The sequence below is a fragment of the Silurus aristotelis genome, assembly GCF_946808225.1.
Source record: "Silurus aristotelis genome assembly, chromosome: 5".
In the NCBI taxonomy this organism is placed as follows: Eukaryota; Metazoa; Chordata; class Actinopteri; order Siluriformes; family Siluridae; genus Silurus; species Silurus aristotelis.
Window position 1 is genome coordinate 31,053,695 of NC_139578.1, and position 23,964 is coordinate 31,077,658.

A 23,964-nucleotide genomic window follows, 5' to 3' on the forward strand; every position below is an offset into this window, starting at 1 on the left:
GCCATGAGCAGGATAAAGCAGCTCCACACCTCCATACACACCTAACAAACCTGAATGAAATAAACATGAGGAAACTGCATACAGATTCTGTAATATAGAGAAAAATCATCCCTCTTCATTTCTCACATCACACCATGAAGCACAAATTACTAAAAAGACATTAATAGAATGTTAAATGTTTATCCTGTGAATATTATTTATTAATGTTTACTTTGTTTACAACACGACTAAAGTAGAACAAATAAATTAGCGCTGCTTCACACGTCAATAAAAAGTAGAAATAGTCTTTTTTTTTTTTAAGTTGAAATATATAAATACTTTGCTGCACTAAATCATCTGATATTTTCTCAAGTTTTATTATTTACTGACAGGACTGTACCAACAGAGAAGAGAACAGGGGGGTGAATAAAACAATTATAAATAAATATCTATTTTACATTAAGTAAATAATCTCCCTTTGAAAACCTTCAGGTGTGTAGAAACTCTTTTAAATGTTCAGAATTTTCAGACTATAAGGAGATCAGATGTACGAATGAAAAGTAATTAAATGTGGAAACGGTCAGGATGACAGTTGTACTTGTAGTTACCACTAGAGGGCAAGAAAGACGTAGGTTTTACTTTTTAACCGCTTTCTCTCCTTCATTCCTCGAAAACACGAAGTGTTTACTAAATCTACTTTAACCAGATAAAATATTTTCCAGCTTATTTTTTTTTCTATTAATAATATAAAAATGTTGTGTTTAACTCTTCTCACAGGTGTTATAACCCGCAGTATTTTGCATTGTATGGGATGTGGGGTTTATGTGAGCAGGTGCTATCTGAGACTCCGGTCCAGGTTCTTCTCTGCACTCCAGGTCAGAAGCAGGAATCAGGATCTCACTGTGATTATTTTGCTATTTAGTTCTTGTATTGTAAAAAACCCGTTATTGATCTACACCCGTCCTGATGCCGAGTTTGCTTTGTCTCGTTGAAGTTTGCTGGCTGATTGTAAATACTCACTGTGTTATATAGTTGTAAATATATGTACATATTTGTGTTTTCTTGTTGTTTTTCTTGATTTATTTTTCTTCTAGGTTTGTAGGTAATACACAACTGTTTACATGCTGTTTTTGTATATCAATTGACTGCTGCTATTGCTGTTTTGCACAACCAATGTTTACATTGTGTTTTTTTGTTTTATTTTTACATTCCTGTATTCAGTTCTGTATTGCACACTGCACAGTATAATATACAGTAGGTTACTGGCGGTGCTATTTTGTGTTTTGTGTATTTGTCCTGCACTGTCTTGTGTTTGTATTTTCACTGCCTTGTCTTGCACTGTTTGCACCAGGTTTCACACAATGCAATTTATGTGGTGAGGACACTAACTAGTCCTTAACTCTGTGTTTTTCTGTTACACACGTGGACAAAATTGTTGGTACCCTTCTGTCAATGAAAGAAAAACTCACAATGGTCACAGAAAAAAACTTTAATCTGACAAAAGTAATAATAAATAAAAATTCTATGAATGTTAACCAATGAAAGTCAGACATTGCTTTTCAACCATGTTTCGATGGAATTATTTAAAAAAATAAACTCATGGAACAGGCCTGGACAAAACTGATGGTACCCCTAGAAAAGACTGAAAATAATGTGACCAAAGGGACATGTTAATTCAAGGTGTGTCCACTAATTAGCATCACAGGTGTCTACAATCTTGTAATCAGTCAGTGAGCCTTTATATAGGGCTCCAGGTAGTCACTGTGTTGTCTGGTGACATGGTGTGTACCACACGCAATATGGACCAGAGGAAGTGAAGGAAAGCGTTGTCTCGGGAGATTGGAAAGAAAATTATAGACAAGCATGATAAAGGTAAAGGCTATAAGACCATCTCCAAGCAGCTAGATGTTCCTGTGACTACAGTTAACATATTATTCAGAAATTGGGACTGTAGCCAACCTCCCTGGACGTGGCCGCAGGAGGAAAATTGATGACAAATTAAAGAGATGGATAATCCGAATGGTAACAAAAGAGCCCAGAAAGACTTTTAAAGAGATCCAAGGTGAACTCCATGCTCAAGGAACATCAATGTCAGATCGCACCATCCGTCGTTGTTTGAGCCAAAGTGGACTACATGGGAGACAACCAAGGAGGACACTATTGTTGAAAACAAATCATAAAAAAGCTAGACTGAAATATGCCAAACATGTTGACAAGCCACAAAGCTTCTGGGAGAATGTCCTATGGACAGATAGACTAAAATGGAACTTTTTGCCAAGGCACATCAGCTCTATGTTCACAGATGGAAAAATTAAGCATATTAAGGAAAGAACACTGTCCCTACTGTGAAACATGGAGGAGGCTCTGTTATGTTCTGGGGCTACTTTGCTGCATCTGGCACAGGGTGTCTTGAATCTGTGCAGGGTACAATGAAATCTGAAGACTATCAAGGGATTCTAGAGAGAAATGTGCTGGCCAGTGTCAGAAAGCTTGGTCTCAGTCGCAGGTCATGGGTCTTGCAACAGGACAATGACCCAAAACACACAGCTAAAAACACCCAAGAATGGCTAAGAGGAAAATATTGGACTATTCTAAAGTGGCCTTCTATGAGCCCTGACCTCAATCCTATTGAGCATCTTTGGAAGGAGCTGAAACATGCCGTCTGGAAATAAACCCTTCAAACCGGAAACAACTGGAGCAGTTTGCTCATGAGGAGTGGGCCAAAATACCTGCTGAGAGGTGCAGAAGTCTCATTGACAGTTACAGGAATCGTCTGTTTGCAGTGATTGCCTCAAAAGGTTCTGCAACAAAATATTAAGTTAGGGGTACCATCATTTTTTTTCCAGGCCTATTCCATGAGGTTTATTTTTTTAACCTTATCCTGAGTTACACTATTAACATGATTAACTTGAGTATCAACTGAAATATTTCAGGTAAAGTGAATCGAATCACAAGATGACACTCTGAAACATATCTACACTTTTGATAGGAGACTGTCAGGGTAATATGGTGTAGTGATTATAAAACTCTAACAACAGGTAAATATTTAACATTACCAAACATGCTGAAGTTTCTGCAGAACCTTTTATTTTTAGATTTATTTTAGAGTTTTTTCAAATAATTAAAAATGGAACAGAAATGATACAACACACACTCAATAACTTCATTGTCTGCATTGTTGGATGATGTGTGTGTGTGTGTGTGTGTGTGTGTACGCACGTCAGTGACTCAGATGTCTGTACCTAAAACTCCCCTTTAAATCTGCCCTTATCCTCTGGCTCCTCCTCTATGTCCTGTATGTGTGTATGTGTGCACGCACATCAGTGACTCAGTTGTCTGTACCTAAAACTCATCCACTACTACTGCAAAACCGCCCTCACCCTCCTCCTCACCCTCACAGTTCCACAACTGAATTATCCAAAAATATGCACTGTCCCTTTAAATCTGCCCTTATCCTTTGGTTCCTCCTCTGGTTCCTCCTCTGGCTCCTGCTCTATGTCCGTAAGCAGTGACTCTACTAGTGAGCATTGTGATGCATTTGATGTCCGTCTGCGGTTGGAGTCATTACGCAGTATATATTTGGGGGTGGAAGATGCAAAGCAAATGAAGCTGCCATCTAAAGCACTGCTGAACAAAACAGCTTTCTCCACTTCCTTCTCACCTGCTTCTCAAGTCAAGTTTCAAGTCAAGTTTATTTCTATAGCACTTTTCACAACAGACATTGTCTCAAAGCAGCTTTACAGAAATCAACAGTCAAGGTGAACGGTGTGTGTTTATCCCTGATGAGCAGCAGTGGTGACTGTGGCAAGGAAAAACTTCCTCAGATGTTATGTGGAAGAAACCTTGAGAGGAACCAGATTTAAAAGGGGAACCCATCCTCATTTGGGTGACATCAAGAGTTTGATCATAAATCTTTCAACAATACAGAACACTGGAGTGTGTGATTATAAGTAATGTTCATTCTACAGTCATAAACAGTCTTTATGTTTATAGAACTAGGAGCTACTGAGCAACTCATAAAATAGCTCAACATTTGTGATCATCACAGATCCAACACCAGCTTCTCCATGCCAGAGCCTTTAAACACTCCAGGAGGTCCAATGTCAAAACTCCACACATGTAGTGGGATCCAATTGGCACTGGTACGTCTCTAGATGGTGAGTTACACACTGACTTTTGTTACTCAGAAACTTTAATAGTGATTTATCAGTGGGAGTGGGAGTCAGACTTATGTTTTCTGTTTGATTATGTAAAAACTTATGTTCTCTATGACAGGTGACTCCATGGCAGATTCAATAGAGCCACTTTTTACTCATTAAGCTGTAGATGAAGGTGAAAATGTTACTCTATCCTGAAAGTATAAACCATGTAATACAAACCCCAACCTGCACTGGTACAGACAACATCCAAAATCTAAACCCGTGTTCCTTTTTTATATCGATCTGTTTGGAAGTAAAACTAACCCCATGCCAACACGTCTGGATGCTAAAGTTGATAAAACTAATACACAAGTGGATCTGATCATCTCCTCTGCTGCTGTATCAGACTCTGATCTATACTACTGTGCTCTGCAGCCCACAGTGACTTTTATAGTAAAGACTGTAATGAAAGTATTAAACAGTTAAGTAATGTAATTTAATGTAATTTGATATCATTATTTATGGGGATCTTTTGGATTTTACAAGAGCAGCAAAAGTGTTATAAAACAGATCATTCCCTGGTGGTAAAAAATCATCTCTCCATTCATTAATCCATTTTTAGTAGCCACATACAGTGATTCAGACCAAGCAGTAATTTAGCGTAACTATAATCCAATTAGTGGCATGTGTTTGCATGGAAACATATAAAATGTTCAAAAGGGAAAAAAAAAATTATTTTTAATTTAGATATATTAGATAATTTTTTTTTATTAGTTGATATATTTCTGTTAAACTGCTTTGTAACAGTCAATTGCTAAAATCTCTTTACAAATGAAAGTGAGTTGAAAAAAATTGAAGAAAGCTACAGTAAAAACTTAATCAGTGAGTAAACAAGGGTCTGGTGATGCCTTTTGGAATCCAGACTTCATGCATCGATAACTGCAAAGATTTCAGATTCTTGTGTAAAAAGTGCAAATTGAATTTATAATTATTGTAGTTTGACCCCAAACGTGTATGTGATCTTAATATTTATTAGTTAAACTACAGATGCATCTCAATAAATCAGAATATCATTAAAAAAAAGTTATTTTAGTAATTCAATACATGAAGTGAAGCTTGTATATTTTATAGATTCATCGCACACAGACTGATATATTTTAAATGTTTATTTTTTTACAATTTTGATGATTTTGGCTCACAATTAAAAAAACCCACCAATTCACTATTAAAAAATTTAAATACCTCAACACCATGTAACTCATATCAAAAGTAGGCCAAACAAGTCTTTCAAAAAAGACAAAGAAATAAAGCAATCGTTTAAACACGTCTCTTTAATCAACAAATCGATTTACAGTTTAATACCACAAAGTAAACAAACTATAAAATTTTAAAAGAGAAATTTAAAATATTAACTTGCCGCTGCATTAGATTTAAAACCCTGATGAATCCTTATAAGAACTTACCTCACCCTGCACTGTACTAGGCTCCCTCTCCCAGCCAACATGTCCATGTGGGCCCCACATGGGTTCTATCTGGGTTATATGGGCATCATGTGGGCATGGGGTCAGAGTGGGCACTTTGATGGGCTGAATGTGGGCCCCAGTTTAGTCAGGGTTGTGGGCTCCACTTTGGTTTCCCATTTTGTTTATTCGAGGGTCCTGTATGGGCTATATTTAGCTATATTATTCAATTGATGATAAATTCAATTGATATGTTTTTTTGTTTGTTTTATATGATCGAAACAAGAATTTTATTTATTAACAATAACAGTTAAAATGTGACCTTTTAGTTAAAAAAAAATAAATAAAAAATACGATATAAAATCGCTTGTGCAGCTCACAGTCTCTCTCATTGGCTCCTGTGTCTGCTATTGGCTCCTGTGTCTCCCGCCTTCTCATCCTGAAGAAACGGTCATCACTCACTACCACTGATCACCTGACCTGGAGAACCTGACCTCTCTGTCATGGTAAGAAATTATCTTTTGTTTTAAATTAATCACATTTTACTGTTTTTATTTAATGTATACTTTTGAAAGATTTGTGGTAATTCAAGTTACAGGCACGATATAACAAAGGTAAGTGTGGAGAGTGAACTGGTTTACCTCAGAGATAAACACCTGTGGAGAAACTGAACATTCTTAACGATTAGCAGATAACTAGGAAATTGTCTACTAAAATGTGGAACTAACGAATTTTCAAACCATTTTCACCCGTGTTTTCTCCATATAGTGTCCTCATGATAACAGGAGGGTGAAACAGAAAGCAGTAATCTTTCTCTTTCACCACCTTTATAACATGTGTATATACAATACACAGAGAAAAGCTCTGAGGAGATTGTGACAATACTTAACATTATTTTAATGTGATTTAGGTGAAATAGGTAGAGGTGATAAAAAACGTTCATATTTATATCATTTCTAAACATTACTAAATATGAAGTGTTATGATCACGTTAAAGATAATAAACATCATTTTGCGCCGTTCAGAAAGTCGCGGCCGCCGGCTCCCCCCCGCTCTCGGCTCCGAGGCATCACGCATGCGCATAGACACCATGAACTGAGATGTGTTTGACTTGAAGCTGTGCAGTGCAGACCGACAAATTCGAGAGCAGACAACTCCGAATTCTTCCTGATCGCTTTCACTGTAGTTTTATGTCAAGCACGCTTCGGTTTGTGCAGTCAAGTCGAACACTTGCTGTGGCTTTTTAAAGACAAAAGATTGTTATAAGTAAATTAAACTAATGTTACAGTGGTCAGTTCAAAGTGTACCAGTACGAATTTAATAATCAATCTGTGTTCAAGGCCCCACTAATTATTCTAAACATTAATCACAACAAAGCCTGAAATTCACCATATTAATGCATTTAACTTTTTGCATGGTATTGTGTAATTTTAACATCTTTTACTCAGATCAGTTAACAGTTTGGGCAAATGGTGGATTAGAAGGTGTTTACAACCTTGTGATTTTTAGTTTATTTTTTTTGACTGATAGTCTTATGCTCATGTAACTTGCATGCATACAAATACTGGGTCGTGCCCTGGTTGATGCAGTAGCATGCTCTAGGTTATATTGATTTTTTGCTTAACAGGAAGCCTGAAGCAGATCCTTTGCTGAAAACTGTCAGTAAGAAAGAGCTGGAGAAAGCGCTTGGTAAATGGTTCACAAATGCAAGAGACAGAGAAGGTAACCGTGCTTTGAGAGCCCAGCAGGACCGTGATTGGAGGGCAGTACAGCTGGAAGTGTAAGTCATATAACCTATAGCTAGGCCTGCGCAATTAATAATATTTTATCCTGGTCACTGGTTTTGCCTCTGTTTAATTAAAGAATACTCCTCCCTGAGATGAAAAAATATCTTATAAATGACTTATCCTCAAGGCATCCTATACGGTGGCTGAGAGAGCTCAACACGCTGCAACTGAAGAAAACACATGCAAATAGAAAAAAACACCAGCAAATTAAAAAAAACCCAACAACAATGTTCTCAGTTTGACAACACATGTGCTGCAAACCCCCACCAGAAAGACGCTGCAAATCCTCACAACACAACCAAATAGCACAGATCACAAAATAAATGTTTCAAGGGGACCACAACAAGTGACAAACCCGTCTGGGACTGCTTATTGTTCAATGTCTATTCGTCAGTGGTGTTGATGTGTGTCGATGACCTGAAAGGTGAGTTGTTTATTTATTTTAACATTGTTTATTCATCATTCCTTGACACCTTGACCTTTTGGATATTATTATCCTAAATAATCTGATAAAATACACAATTAACTGTAAAATATTATGTTAACTGGCAAAGCCAAGGAATCATGATCAGGATGTTAAAATAAACAAAAAACTCACCTTTCAGATCATCAACAACACCACTGATGAATAGACACTGAACAAGCAGTCCCGGGGTCGTCACTTGTTGGGGTCCCCATGAAACATTTATTTTGTGGTCTGTGCAATTTGCAGTGTAAATGAATTGGTTGTGTTGTGAGGATTTGCAGGACGTTTCTGTATTTAGTTGCGTTGTGAGGATTTGTAGCACGTGTTGTTTAACTAATGAAGATGTTTTCTTAATTTGCTGGTGTTTTTTCTATTTGCATATGTTTTCTGCAGTGCGTTGAACTTTCTGGTCCACCGTGATCCTAGGTGTGATCTTTCAGCTGATCAGAATCATTGTTCTAATAACTGGCTTTTGGCAATGGCCAAATATTCGTTTAAGAGTCAAGGTTCAAGGTTCAGACGCAAGGTTGATAATTTAATTGTTAAAATCATAAGTTTTGGATTCCATTACTGGTCCTGGCATAAGTTATTACTGTGCGAGGCAGAGGTGGGAACAATTCACTGATGAGATTCTAGGATATGTCTTAATTATATTGATAAATGTTTTTTTTTAAATGCTGCTGTGAATAGTAGTATTTTAAAATGTACTAAATTGCCTATTCTGTCTTCTCTTTCTTCACTGTTTTGTAGGTGTGCAGCCGGGGAATCTGCATAGACCCACCAGTGGAACTATTCTACTTTAGTAATTCTTTTATTTCTGTTTCCTGATTTTTTTACTTGAATTAATTTGAATTAAATTTTATTTACACATTCTGAGTTGAAGTCTTTTATTTTTCACATTTCAAATACTTAACCATTTAATTTTAATCATAGAGCAGCACATAAAATCAACTAATATTAATTTTGTTTGGTCAGGCACAGTTTTACATTGTACCTGAGGTTTGAAATGGTTTGACAGTGGATTTTCCATAGTAAGATTAAGTACACATTAAGTTCACCCATCTTGAAATTAATAAATGGGACCAAAATCTCACCTACTGTGGTCCCATAACAACCCCAAAAAGGGGCCATTTGTGGGCTGACCCATGATTAAGTCATGTGGGCCCCATAAGGGTCCTTTTTGTAGCCCACTTTGGCCCCATTTTTAACACCTATTTGGAACCCGAATGGGCCCATATAAAGAACACCAATACAGGCCCCACTTAGAGCCCACCATTGACCCATCAGTCGCCCCTCTGGGCTAACACACATGGGGCCGATGTGGAGCCGATGGACAAACTTCTCTGGGCCCCATTTGGGTTGCCCATGCAGGGCCCAAGTGACAGCCCATCAAAAACCCACATGGGGCCCACATGAAAATGTTGACGGGTCTTATCAACCACTGCTCAACTGGTCCCACCAACTCTCAGGGTACAAACAAGATTTTCATTTGATGTCCATACAGCTGAGTCTTGTCATATTTCTGCTTGTATTGAAACTATAGCTAGATGGTTAAGATTTTGAACTTTGAATCAGAAGGTCATGAGTTCAAATCCTACTACTAAGTGCCACTGTTGGGTCATGGCCCTTAAGGCTTACATGCTCTTGTGTATAAATAAGATGTATAAATTTAGGTCATTCTGGATTAGGGAATCTGTCAAATGCCATAAATGTTATTTTTTAAAGATGCTTACCTGTACAGGGTAAGGTATTTGTGTGTGTGTGTGTGTGTGTGTGTGTGTGTATATATATATATATATATATATTATATAAAGATTTTGCAGTTTAGAAAATGTTTCCTTTTTAAATTAATGCTAAAGCTAATAGATACATAAAATACATAAAAATGGAACTATGAAGATTTTTAGCTGTTCTTCAACCATGGTTATTTTCATGACTGGGGTTTAAATAAGTTGTTGCGTGGGAGATTTAAACACTACAGAAGAGTGGGTGGAACCAAGTGCAGAGACAAACTCGAGATTCAGCAGAGTTTGAGAAACAGTTTTTTGTTTAATTTTGCAAAAAGGAAAAGGAAAAATATATTTTAAAAACAGAGTTTGGGATTTAAAGTACAAACAGTCAACAAAAAGAACCAAAAAAATAAGAAAAAAAAAACACTTGAGCAAAACACTAGAAAAGTAACAAATGGAAGAGGCAAGCTTTTCCAGTACAGAGGAACGCAAAGAAGAGCACGATTTAGACCTTGGAAGGAGATCAGGAGAATCTCAAGCTCACTGGAATAATTCACATGGCAGGTTAGGCAAAAAAATAAATAAACACCATATATAATGAGGGGCAACTTAAATACACAGAGGCCTAATATGACATGGATGAAAGACGCAGGACCCAAATGGCAACATTTGGTGGAGCAGGAAAGGAAGAACACAAATAGAAGAAAAAAAGAAGAGTATACAGTTATACTGTATATGCATGTTGACAGACATCATAATAGTAGACATAGTTATAGCATCATAATAAGATCCATTATATATTTCCAGTAAATATTATATACATATTTATTGCAGTTGTAATAAATCTACAGCAACAATTTTGAATCAAATATCAAATATAGTCACATGATTAAACACCATGAATCTACTGATTATCTTGGAAATTCAAAACCAGCTCTTCAAAATGACTCCATTATTTCATTCCAACAGAAAAAGCAAAACTGACTGTGGGAGTGAATCCTCAGAGCTCCGTCTTCAATGGAGACACCGTCACTCTGAGCTGTGAGCTGCAGGAGACGACAGGATGGAAGTTTTTCTGGTACAAAAAAAATCACAGCTTGTAAACAATTCAGCAAACACACTCAATGTGAGAGTTGATGATGCAGGAGAAACAGTGTATCAGTGTTGTGCAAACAAGAGAATCTACAACAAATATAACAGCTATGACTACTGGTACACAAGACTCAGTGATTCTGTCAATTACAGCAAAAGGTATTCCATGACATTTCCTTTGTTTTAAATAATCTCAAAATAAGTTTGATAAAGCTATTTGTCAGTTGTGGCCCCGTCTATAACAAGATGTAACCAGACAAAACAAAGTAATTACAACAGTTAAATGTGTGTTTATTTTAGTTCATGACTTTTCTTTTGTTTTCAACAGGATTTATATATTTATATAATATATATATATATATATATATATATATATATATATATATATATATATATATATATATATATATATATATATATATATATATATAAATAAAAGTTTGTGTTTATAATAATTAATTATCTTTACTAAAATTGTGGGTTGATTTTACTTTTTTGTTTTTTAATAGATAATTATCTCTAACTACAGAATGCCTGAATATATGTTGGTGTTATCTTGAAATATAAACTGGACACAATCCATGAAAGAACTCAAACAAATAATAAATGTAAAACACAGATTTGTTTCAATTGGTAAATATATTTGTTTCTGACATGGTCACATGATAAAAGTGTAGTGAATCTACCGCTTATGTTGGAAACTAAAAAGCAGTTTTGACACCTTCATCATTTCAAACCAACAGAAAAACAAACCAACTGTGAAAGTGAATCCACAGAGCTTCATCCACACTGCAGACACCATCACACTGCACTGTGAGCTGGAGGAAGCTAATAGATGGGAGTTTTTAATGACACAAAAATCCACAGGGTTTGAAAAATGAAACCAACACACTCAGTGTGAGAGTGGATAATGCAGGAAAAACAGTGTATCAGTGTCGTTCAAGACAGACAATCTTCAATAACTATAACAACTACAACTACAAAAGGCTCAGTGATTCTGTCACAATTACAGTAAAAGGTATTTCATGATTTTTACTTTGTTTTAAATAATCTTGAAATAAGATTAAAAAAGCTATTTGTCAGTTGTGGCCCCGTCTATAACAAGGTGTAAGAGGACAAAATAAAGAAAGTACAACAGTTAAATGTGTGTTTATCAGATAGAGATTCACTCTCATGTATGAGATGCAGACCTGCAGACAGGCCTTACAATGTATTTAGCAAAAATATAAATCACTCATTAAAACACATTTTCATCTCTTATTAAAAGCAAAGCAAAACAAAAAAAAAAGTTACACCCATTCTAATATGTTACTGTTTCTATAGTAACAGCTCATTAAAAGGACTTGTACAGTGGTGTTATGACCGGGGCTCGAAACGGGGTCATCAATGTGAGAGTCTAGCACTCTAGAGATCTGCCACAGGATACCAAGGATTCACATGCAGAGAGTAGGACAAACGTGGAAGTGCAGATGAAATTTATTGAGAAAGTGAAGAGAACACCAATAGGAGATCAGAGGGAGCATATTTCACTATACAAACTGCATTCCTGGAAGTGAAAAGCAACTCTCAGCTGAAGCCCAAGAAAAGAGATGAAAACAAAAACCTCAGGAAAACTAACAAAAAAAGAAAACACAAAGCAAAAAAGGTAAAGAAAGGCAAACAAAATGTATGATTTAAGCTGAACAGACCGTGGAATACATCAGCATAGCAATGGAAGCAAACACCATGTTTATGTATTATTTCCCCCAGAGGCAGCAGATATAAAGAGAAAAGCAGTGGGCCTAAGACAGATCCTTGCAGAACACCAAACTTTAAGTTACTTTAACTAACTTTAGTGTGAAGAACTCACCATTTACATCAACAAACTGATAGCAATCAGTTAAATAGGACCTGAGCCAAGAGAGAGCTGTATTCCAATAACATTCTCTAGTCTAGCAAGTATGATAGTTTTATCAATAGTGTCAAAAGCTGCACTCTAACCAAACAAGTGAGGAAACAAAACCCTGATCAGAGGCCATAATAATTTTATAATAGCAGGTCATTTACCACTTTAATCAGCACCGTCTCAGTGCTATGATGAGGCCTAAATCATGACTAATACATTATTTATTTATGATTTTTATTATATGATAAATTAAACAGAACTGTGGATTTTTTTGTGTACTCAAACCATGTTTATATTGAATATGCATGGTGACTATCATTTAGATAATTTAATATAATCACAGTGTTCCTAGCTGCCAGTGCAGATGGTATAAAGATACTTTATAGTACTGTCAGTAGTTTACAGGTGAATAGAATCCAAAATTACAGTTGTAGTAAATGTACAGCATCAATCTTGGATTCATTGTAAATATATTTTATTCTGACATGGTCACATGTTAATGCACAGTAAATTTACTGCTTATGATGTAAAGTGAAAAGCTGTTTTGACACCATCATTTCATTCTAACAGAAAAACCCAAAACTACTGTAAGAGTGAATCCTCAGAGCTCCATTCACACTGGAGACACCATCACTCTGAGCTGTGAGCTGAAGGAGACTGGATGGACAAGTTTTCCTGGTACAAAATTCCCCAGTTTGTGAACACTGAAGTTACCAACACACTCAGTGTAAAAGTCATTAATACAGGAGAAACAGAGTATCAGTGTGAGGCAAGCAACACAATCTACATCTCCTATAACAACTACAACTACGACTACACACAGCGCAGTGATTCTGTAAAGATTACAGTAAAAGGTATTTCATGATTTTCCTTTTCTTTCTTAACAGGTTTAAGAGAAATGTTAATAAAAATATCACAATTATTACAAATCAATGCTACTGTATTTGAAATAATCTTGCAATAAGTTTAAAAAAAAAGTATTTGTCATCACACAACTGTTAAATGTGTGTTTATCAGATAACTGCTGACCAATCAATCTGGATTTCTTTTACCAGTAACAGTAACAATAGTGTGTAATAATGAATTACAATGTAGTGGATGTGGTCTATAAAATAAGACATCCTACATTATCCATTAACACACACACACACACACACACACACACACACACACACACACACACACACACCTTTAAAAATAAAATTTATGGCATTTGACAGAGTCCCTTATCCAGAATGACCTAAATGTATACAGGTTTTACAAATGGAAGATTCCTACACACACTGCTGATGTGGAGGAAGCGAGTAAAGAAGCAGAGACGCAAAGTGTCCCTGCTGCTCCTGCTCTACCTCCGGACACATCGTGGTGCAGGCCTCGGTGCACGCTGAGGCCGAGGCACACTCCCTACCAGATTTGTCCACCAAATCAGTAACAAAATCTTCCAAAACCACTTTCACCATGACCGATCCACTGAACGACTGGTCCCCTTTCAGGGAGGAGGATTCGGACAGCCGTTCCGAGTTCACCCTAGATCCTCCTGCCTCCCCAAAAGCACAACGTGCTCCTCGCCCGAGTTCCAATCCCTGTGTTAGCTGGGAAGAGGAACTCGTTATTATCGAGGACCAGGGAGATTGTGATCAGAATAATAACGGCGGCTCACAAAGGGTGACCCTAAGCCGAGACAAAATCGGCAGCCTTAGAACAGCCACACAGGCCCGTATGAATGTGGAGCTCAAGGTGCCATCTGCAACACCGTGTGACTCCAGTGAGGCTGTTCATAACAGGCACATAAACACTCCCAGAAAAATGATCGAGTGGAAACTGACTGTCTGTAAAAAAAAATGCCTGGTTATTGGGGATTCCAATCTCTCCAGGATTCCCCTAAACTAACCATAACCCTAAACACAGTAATACAATAAAACACATTTAAAGCCATGCTATATGTTTAAAAGCTCAACTACTTATTGGTCTCTGTTTCTTTTTCTTTTGTATTTATACACTGATGTATATACACTTAAGTCTCTACTTTTTCTATATTTGCACATTTCTTTTCTTTGCTGCTGTAAACAAAAATGTTCCCACTGTTGGAGAAATAAAGGTACATCTTATTTTAACTTACATTATCCTGAGTTACACTATTAACATGATTAACTTGAGTATCAACACTGAAATATTTTAGGTAAAGTGAATCGAATCACAAGGTGACACTCTGAAACATATCTACACTTTTAATAGAAGACTGTCAGGGTAACATGGTGTAGTGATTATAAAACTAACAACAAGTAAATATTTAACAATACCAAACATGCTAAAGTTTCTGCACAACGTTTACTTTATTTTTACATTTATTTTAGTTTTTACAAAGAATTGAAATGGAACAGAAATGATACAATTTGCCACAGCACACACTCAACTTCATTGTCTACATTGTTGGTTGATGAGTAGGGGTGTGTGTGTGTGTGTGTGTGTGTGTGTGTGTGTGTGTGTGTGTGTGTGTGTGTGTGTGTGTGTGTGTGTGTGTGTGTGTATATATATATATGTGTGTGTGTGTGTATGTGTGTGTGTGTGTGTGTGTGTGTGTATGTATGTGTATACGCACGTCAGTGACTCAGTTGTCTGTACCTAAAACTCCCGTTCAAATCTGCCCTTATCCTCTGGTTCCTCCTCTATGTCCTGTATGTGTGTGTGTGTGTGTGTGTGTATACGTTCATTCATTCATCTCCCGCTTATCCGTAATTCGGGTCGCGGGGGCAGCAGTCTAAGCAGATTCCCTAGACACTTCTCCATGTCCAGGGATCAGGTTGGAATCCTCTCAGCACCGGTCCCTTACGGTCCCTCCTGCAGGTGGTGAGCCCACGGGAAGGTGGCCCCACGTCGCTCCGACGTCACGGTCCTTGATTTATTTTTTCTCGTAAGGGTATTTTGAACCGCTCTTAGTCTGACCCGTCTCCTAGGACCTGTTTGCCTTGGGAGACCCTACCATATGTACGTATGTATGTATGTGTGTACGCACGTCAGTGACTCAGTTGTCTGTACCTAAAACTCCCGTTCAAATCTGCCCTTACCCTCTGGTTCCTCCTCTATGTCGTGTGTGTGTGTGTGTGTGTGTGTGTGTATGTATGTGTGTACGCACGTCAGTGACTCAGTTGTCTGTACCTAAAACTCCCCTTCAAATCTGCCCTTACCCTCTGGTTCCTCCTCTATGTCGTGTGTGTGTGTGTGTGTGTGTGTGTGTGTGTGTGTGTGTATGTATGTGTGTACGCACGTCAGTGACTCAGTTGTCTGTACCTAAAACTCCCCTTCAAATCTGCCCTTATCTTCTGGTTCCTCCTCTGGTTCCTGTAGCAGTGACTCTACTAGTGAGCGTTGTGATGTGATTGATGTTGGTCTGTGGTTGGAATTATGCAGTATATATTTGGGTGTGGAAGAAGCAAAGCAAATGAAGCTGCTGTCTAAAGCACTGCTGAACAAAACAGCTCTCCAATTCCTTCTCACCTGCTTCTTCATGCACCTCTTCCTCACTTTCATAAAGCAATCTTTTCTTTTTGGATGGTCGGAGAACTGCAATCGGAGGAGCTCAGAGGCGAGACGTCGCCATCGGAGGAGCTCAGTCCCGCAGCCAGGCGGCGGTACGACGTCCCTTTCGCGGAAAGGCGAAGATGAAACGGCACCCTCGGCGGAACACGAGAGAGAGAGAGAGAGAGAGAGAGAGAGAGAGAGAGAGAGAGAGAGTGTAGAGAGAGTGTAGAGTCCGGAAGGAAAGAACCGAATAAGGATCCGTAACACATACAGCAAACATCTACAATAACGGACGAGAGAGTGAGTGTGAGTGAGGGGCTTATGTAGGAGCGGGGCTGAGTGATAAGGAGCCCCAGGTGTGCGTGATTAAGCCGGGAGCTCCAGAGAGAGTGGGGGCGTGACAGTCACCAAAGGGGGCGTGGTAGGTGGATTCCTGACAGGAACTACTCATCCAAAAAGAAAAGATTTCTATAGAGCTTTCCACAACAGACATTGTCTCAAAGCAGCTTTACAGAAATCAACAGTTAAGGTGAATGGTGTGTATTTGTCCCTGATGAGCAGCAGTGGTGACTGTGGCAAGGAAAAACTCCCTTAGGTGTTATGAGGAAGAAACCTTGAGAGGAACCAGACTCAAAAGGGGAACCCATCCTCATTTGGGAGACATCAAGAGTTTGATCATAAATCTTTCAACAATACAGAACACTGGAGTGTGTGATTATAAGTCATGTTCTTTCTACAGTCATAAACAGTCTTTATGTTTATAGAACTAGGAGCTACTGAGCAACTCATAAAATAGCTCAACATTTGTGATCATCACAGATCCAACACCAGCTTCTCCATGCCAGAGCCTTTAAACACTCCAGGAGGTCCAATGTCAAAACTCCACACATGTAGTGGGATCCAATTGGCACTGGTACGTCTCTAGATGGTGAGTTATACATTGACGTTTTGTTACTCAGAAACTTTAATAGTGATTTATCAGTGGGAGTGGGAGTCGGACTTATGTTTTCTGTTTGATTATGTAAAAACTTCTTTTTTCTATGTCAGGTGACTCCATGGCAGATTCAATAGAGCCACTTTTTACTCATTAAGCTGTAGATGAAGGTGAAAATGTTACTCTGTCCTGCAATGTATAATCCCATGTATAAAGTTAGGACGCTGTGTAAAATGTGAATAGAAACAGACTGCAATGATCTGCGAATCTCATAAACCCATATTTTATTCATAGTAGAACATAGAAAACATATCAAATGTTTAATCTGAGGAAATGTACTATTTGAAGGAAAAAAAGTAAATTTTTAACTGGATATCTGCATCCCGTCTCAATACTGGGGGCTTTGCTTGAGCATTGTGGTGGAAAATGGTCAGGATGGTGGAAAGAGCGAAACACTGATGATCTCTGCAGATGTATTCACTGTCCACTTTTTAAATTGCTGCAGTTCCCATAGCAGCCATCAGTGATGCAGCTCAGTCAGCACACTCTCAATAGTGTCTCTGTAAAATATACTTAGAGGGTGAATTGTCCTTTCCAGTCGGGGCAGGAAGTTGAGGTGCTGTGCCTTCTTGGAGAGTGATGTAGTGATGATACTCCATGTGCATCCCTTTTTTGAGTCACTGACCAACAGGATTATTACAGATAACCAAAAAAAGTATCTAGTATAGATAAAGAAAGTCATTTTGATTTCAACACTAATAAACAACAATAAGATGCAGGAATCGTGTTTCTAATAATCTCAATCTCTTGTAAAAGTACAAACACCATCCAATCATGTTCTTTTAATAAATGATGACATGATCATGAGCAGTCCTCATGGAAAACCAGATGACAACAGGACACAGATGATCAGGTGCAGATTCCAACAATAAAAAAGATTTATTTACACTCATTAGTATATTTAAATCCTCTAAATAACACAGATGTTGACCTGTAAAATTTACTGAGAGTTAAATAGAGTTACACTTTAAACCAATCCTGTCACATAACACATATGGATCCACTGATCCACTTGAGCAGGCTTGCTGAAGTTCACACAATGTCCTAATCACACAATTAACTCCTCACTCAAGATATTTAAACTTTAAATGCACAAAAAGAACATTTACTCACAGAACATCACAGTGAGTGGACTGAACTCCATCCTGTACCTCTAATGACTGACTGAGCAGAGGTGTGTGTTAAATCCTTGTTACTTCCTTTGATCTCTCTCTCACACACACACACACACACACACACACACACACACACACACACACACACACACACACACACACACAGAGAGAAATAATTTTAATGTTACTTTTAATCGACTCAGATGTGGTAGTTCTTTCCATGTTTCACTTAAAGACATTTAAGACTGTAAAATCAATGATTGTGGAAGGACACACACACACACACACACACACACACACACACACACACACACACACACACACACACACACACACACACTCATTAAGCTGACAGGAAGCTAAAATAACTTAACATTGACTGTAAAGTGAAACTAAAATACCTTTGTCTCCCTCTAGTGGTAACTGCAGTATACTTTTAATCCTGAACTTTTTGTTTCACTTTTCATTCACTGGCCACCACATATTGAGTTTCTGTCGCCTTCTTGTCCACTCGAGTCAGTCTGGCCAGTCTTCTCTGACCTCCCTGTGTGTGATCTATAAAGACTGCTGTGTGTGAAAATCCCTGGAGATTTCTGAATAAAGTGTAGAGTTAAAATATACAGCACTGTTACTGAATGTGTTTTTCTTTAACTGAGACTATTATAGTTTTTTTGACACTTTCAGATTTTACATGATGTTTCTAATACTTTTAGGTTAAAAAAAAGTAACAGGAGCAACTACAAAATCCTCTCTCTCTCTCTCTCTCTCTCTCTCTCTCTCTCCCTCTTTTTGTCACAAAGACACACACACACACACACACACACACACTCTGCGTATGTGTGTGAACTCTCTGATGGTTGGCTGTGATGAGGGCTAAGTGCTGGTTTCTCTCTCTGTAGGTACACAGGAAGTGGTACGCCTTTAAAAAACACCTCTGCTCTGTCACTCAGTCAGTCATTAGAGGGACAGGATGGAGTTCAGTCCACTCGCTGTGATGTTCTGTGAGTAAATGTTCTCTTTGTGTCTTCATTAGAGAGAGTGGTGGGGTATAAAGTTGTTCATCTGCAGTGTAACTCTGTGTTATGAAAAGGGTTCAGTTTGATGTGTAACTACAGTAAAGAGTACAATAAGTGTAAATGATGTAATGAGTGTAAATGTGTCTGTATTGCTGAAATCTGTACCTGATCTTCTGTGTCCTTGTTCTTGTATTGCTGTCTGTTGTTCAGTGACGACTTCTCATGATTAGATGATCTGCTAAAATTACATTGACTGGATTGTGTTTGTAAATATTATTAATGAAAGTCATGTTTCTGACTGACTGAAATGGTTTCAGCTGCAGTATTGAGCTTTTACTTGATCTGTCCAGTTTGCTTTTTTTTTTTTTTGCTGTTATGATCTGCACAAAGAAACATCTCAGTACAAGTTGAGTTTTTTACACACTAACACCAACACACAATGTGTATCTGTGCAGAAACACACATTTCTCATGAGTATTATTAATAGAGGCCTGGGAGCAGAGGCCAGTTGGTGGTTGTGGTTTAGTTTCAATGCAGTGATGTATGTGAAGAGTGGGAGGAGGTGTGAATGTGGACATGTGAAAGCAATAACTAACTTTTAACTCTTTAACTGCTGATATGGTTCACATTCCACTGACCTTCACTGTGACTTTTTAATGCATCATACATTATTACAGTTTACATCATACTAATGCAGTTTCTATTGTACTCTTTACTATATTACTTCTTTATCCACACCCCCCATTAAAAGTGTTGGAAACAATCCTTTCAGGTTCTGGTCCGTGCTCACGTGCAGTAATGATTTATATTTCAGTCCGTCATTAGAGAGATGAAGTGTGGGTGGGAAATCATTCCTCTAAGAAAAAGAGTTCCAGAAACTTCTCCATGTGGTGTCTGACACCTGGTCCTGTTATTACATTTGGAAGACACCGTTATACAGAGCGACAAACAACTGAGCAGGGGAGGGTTAAGGGCCTTACTCAGGGGCCCAGCAGTGGCAGCTCAGTGGTGGTGGGATTTGAACATGTGACCTTCTGATCCAAAGTCCAATACATTCACCACTGAGATACCACCTCCCTTATTAGTTGATAGAGAAGTGTATAGAGCTGGTTAAGCACCGTGAAGCTTTCCCAGATCCTTCTTTTCTCTCTTTTTCCCATCCTTTCTCTCTCTCTCTCTCTCTCTCTCTCTCTCTCTCTCTCTCTCTCTCTGTATAAGAACACAGGAAGTGTTGAGAATGTAACATTTATCACTGCTGTCACACAGTCAGTAATAAAGAGACAGAATGAAGTTCACTCCACTCCTTGTTATTCTTTGTGTATAAATCTTTTATTTGTGTCTTCATTAAAGTGCATGATGGGTATAAAGTTGTTGATCTGCAGTCTGAAGGTCCTGAGTGATGAGTTGATTGTGTGATTGTGTAACTGCAGAAACAATCATTTCTTCTTCTTCTTCTTCTTCTTCTTTTTCTTTCGGCTGCTCCCATTAGGGGTCGCCACAGCGGATCATCCGTCTCCATACCACCCTGTCCTCTATATCTGCCTCTTTTACACCAACTACCTGCATGTCTTCCCTCACCACATCCATGAACCTCCTCCTTGGCCTTCCTCTTTTCCTCCTACCTGGTGGCTCCATCTTCAGCATTTTTCCACCAATATAATTCATGTCCCTTCTCTGCACATGTCCAAACCATCTCAATCTCGCCTCCCTCACCTTGTCACCACAACATCCTACATGTGCTGTCCCTCTAATAAACTCATTTCTAATCTTGTCCATCCTCGTCACTCCCAACGAAAACCTCAACATCTTCAGCTCTGCTACCTCCAGCTCCACCTCCTGTCTTTTACTCAATGCCACTGTCTCTAATCCATACAACATCGCAGGTCTCACCACAGTCCTATAAACTTTCCCTTTCATTCTTGCAGATACTCTTCTATCACAAATCACTCCTGTCACTCTTCTCCACCCACTCCACCCTGCCTGCACTCTTTTCTTTACTTCCCTAACACACTCTCCATTACTTTGCACTGTTGACCCCAGGTACCTGAACTCCTCCACCTTCTTCACCTCTTCACCCTGCAACCGCATCACTCCACTGCCCTCCCTCTCATTCACACACATGTACTCTGTCTTACTCCTACTGACTTTCATTCCCCTTCTCTCCAGCGCATATCTCCACCTCTCCAGGCTCTTCTCAACCTGCTCTCTACTCTCACCACAAATCACAATATCATCTGCAAACATCATAGTCCAGGGAGACTCCTGTCTGACCTCGTCCGTCAACCTGTCCATCACCACTGCAAACAGGAAAGGGCTCAGGGCCGATCCTTGATGTAGTCCAACCTTCACCCTGAACCAGTCTGTCGTACCTACTGCACACTTTACTGCCGTCACACTGTCCTCATACATGTCCTGCACCACCCTCAAATACTTCTCTGACACACCTGACTTCCTCATACAATACCACAACTCCTCTCTCGGCACCCTGTCGTACGCTTTCTCTAAATCCACAAATACACAATGCAGCTCCTTCTGTCCTTCTCTATACTTCTCCATCAACATCCTCAAAGCAAATAAGGCATCTGTGGTGCTCTTCCTCGGCATGAAACCATACTGTTGCTCACAGATGGTCACCTCTTCTCTCAGCCTGGCTTCCACTACTCTTTCCCATAACTTCATGGTGTGACTGATCAACTTAATTCCCCTGTAGTTACTGCAGGTTTGCACATCTCCCTTATGCTTAAAGATCGGTACCAGCACACTCCTTCTCCATTCCTCAGGCATCCTCTCCCCTTCCAGAATCCTGTTAAACAATCTGGTTAAAAACTCCACTGCCATCTCTCCTAAACATCTCCACGCTTCTACCGGTATGTCATCTGGTCCAACCGACTTTCCATTCCTTATCCTCTTAATCGCTGCTCTCACTTCCTCCTTAATAATCCTATCTACATCCTGCTTCACCAACTCCACATCCTCCAACCTTCTCTCTCTCTGATTTTCCTCATTCATCAGCTGCTCAAAATACTCCCTCCATCTTCTCAACACACTCTCCTCACTAGTCAACACATTTCCCTCTCCATCCTTTATTGCTCTAACTTGCAGTACATCCTTCCCAGCTCGGTCCCTCTGCTTGGCCAATCGGTATAAATCCTTTTCTCCTTCCTTAGTGTCCAACCTCTTATACAGTTCCTCATATGCCTTTTCCTTGGCTTTCGCCACATCCCTTTTAACCTGCTGCCGCATCTCCTTGTACTCCTGCCTACTTTTCTCATCACTCTGTCGATCCCACTTCTGTTTTGCCAATCTCTTTCCCCTAATGCTCTCCTGCACTTCCTCATTCCACCACCACGTCTCCTTGTCTTGCTTTCTATTTCCAGATGTCACACCAAGTACTTTTCTAGCTGCCTCCCTCATCACTCCTGCGGTAGTTGCCCAATCATCCGGCACCTCTTCACCACCACCAAGCCCCTGTCTGACCTCTTCCCTGAACCTCACACTACACTCTTCCTCCTTCAGTTTCCACCATCTTATTCTTCTTTCAAACCTTACTTTCCTCCTCTTCTTCTTCGCCTCCAAAACCATCCTACAGACCACCATTCGATGCTGTCTAGCTACACTGTCCCCCGCCAACACCTTACAGTCTCCAATCTCCTTCAGGTTGCATCTCCTACACAGAAGATAATCCACCTGTGTGCACCTTCCTCCACTCTTATACGTCACCCTATGATCCTCCTTCTTCTTAAAATACGTGTTCACCACTGCCATTTCCATCCTTTTAGCAAAATCTACCACCATCTGCCCTTCCACATTCCTCTCCTTAAAACCATACCTACCCATCACCTCCTCATCACCTCTGTTCCCTTCACCTACATGCCCATTAAAGTCTGCCCCAATCACCAATCGTTCTTTCCTAGGTACACCATGGACCACTTCATCTAATTCACTCCAGAATCTTTCCTTCTCCTCCATCTCACAGCCAACTTGTGGAGCATAGGCACTGATGACATTTATCATCATCCCTTCAACTTCCACCTTCACGATCATCACCCTATCAGAAACTCTCTTCACCTCCACTACACTCTTACTGTACTCTTCCTTCAGAATCACCCCTACACCATTTCTCTTCCCATCCACACCATGATAAAACAGTTTAAACCCACCTCCAATGTTCCTGGCCTTACTCCCTTTCCACTTGGTCTCCTGAACACACAACACATCTACCTTTCTCCTCTCCATCATATCAGCTATCTCTCTCCCTTTACCCGTCATAGTACCAACATTTAAAGTACCAACCCGAACCTCTACTCTCCTACACTGCTCCTTTTCCTGCCGTCTCTGTAGACGCCTTCCTCCTCTCCTTCTCCTCCTTCGGCCAACAGTAGCCCAATTTCCACCGGTACCCTGTCGGCTAACGATACCTGTGGCGGTCGTTGTTAACCCGGGCCTCGACCGATCCGGTATGAAATTCTCATTTGTGATCCGCATATTTGATTTGGCACATGTTTTACGCTGGATGCCCTTCCTAACGCAACCCTCCCCATTTACCCGGGCTTGGGACCGGCACTAAGAGTACACTGGCTTGTGCCCCCCTAATGGCTGGGTTAAACAATCATTTCTCATGTGTATTATTAATAGAGGCGTGAGAGCAGAGACCAGTTTGTGGTTCTGGTTTAGTTTCTATTTTAATGCAGTGGTGTAAATTGAGATATGAAGAGTGGAAGGAGGTTTGATGTGGACGTGTAAAAACAATTACTTTTAACTCTTTCATTGCTGAGATCTTGT

General features: G+C 39.3%; 1 protein-coding gene across 1 annotated transcript in view; it reads left to right on the top strand.

The window, feature by feature from the left end:
• The window catches only part of LOC310726753 (obscurin-like), a 238,298-nt gene that overhangs the window by 162,957 nt on the left and 51,377 nt on the right, over positions 1–23,964 (top strand). The gene's annotated exons all lie outside the window — the stretch shown is intronic.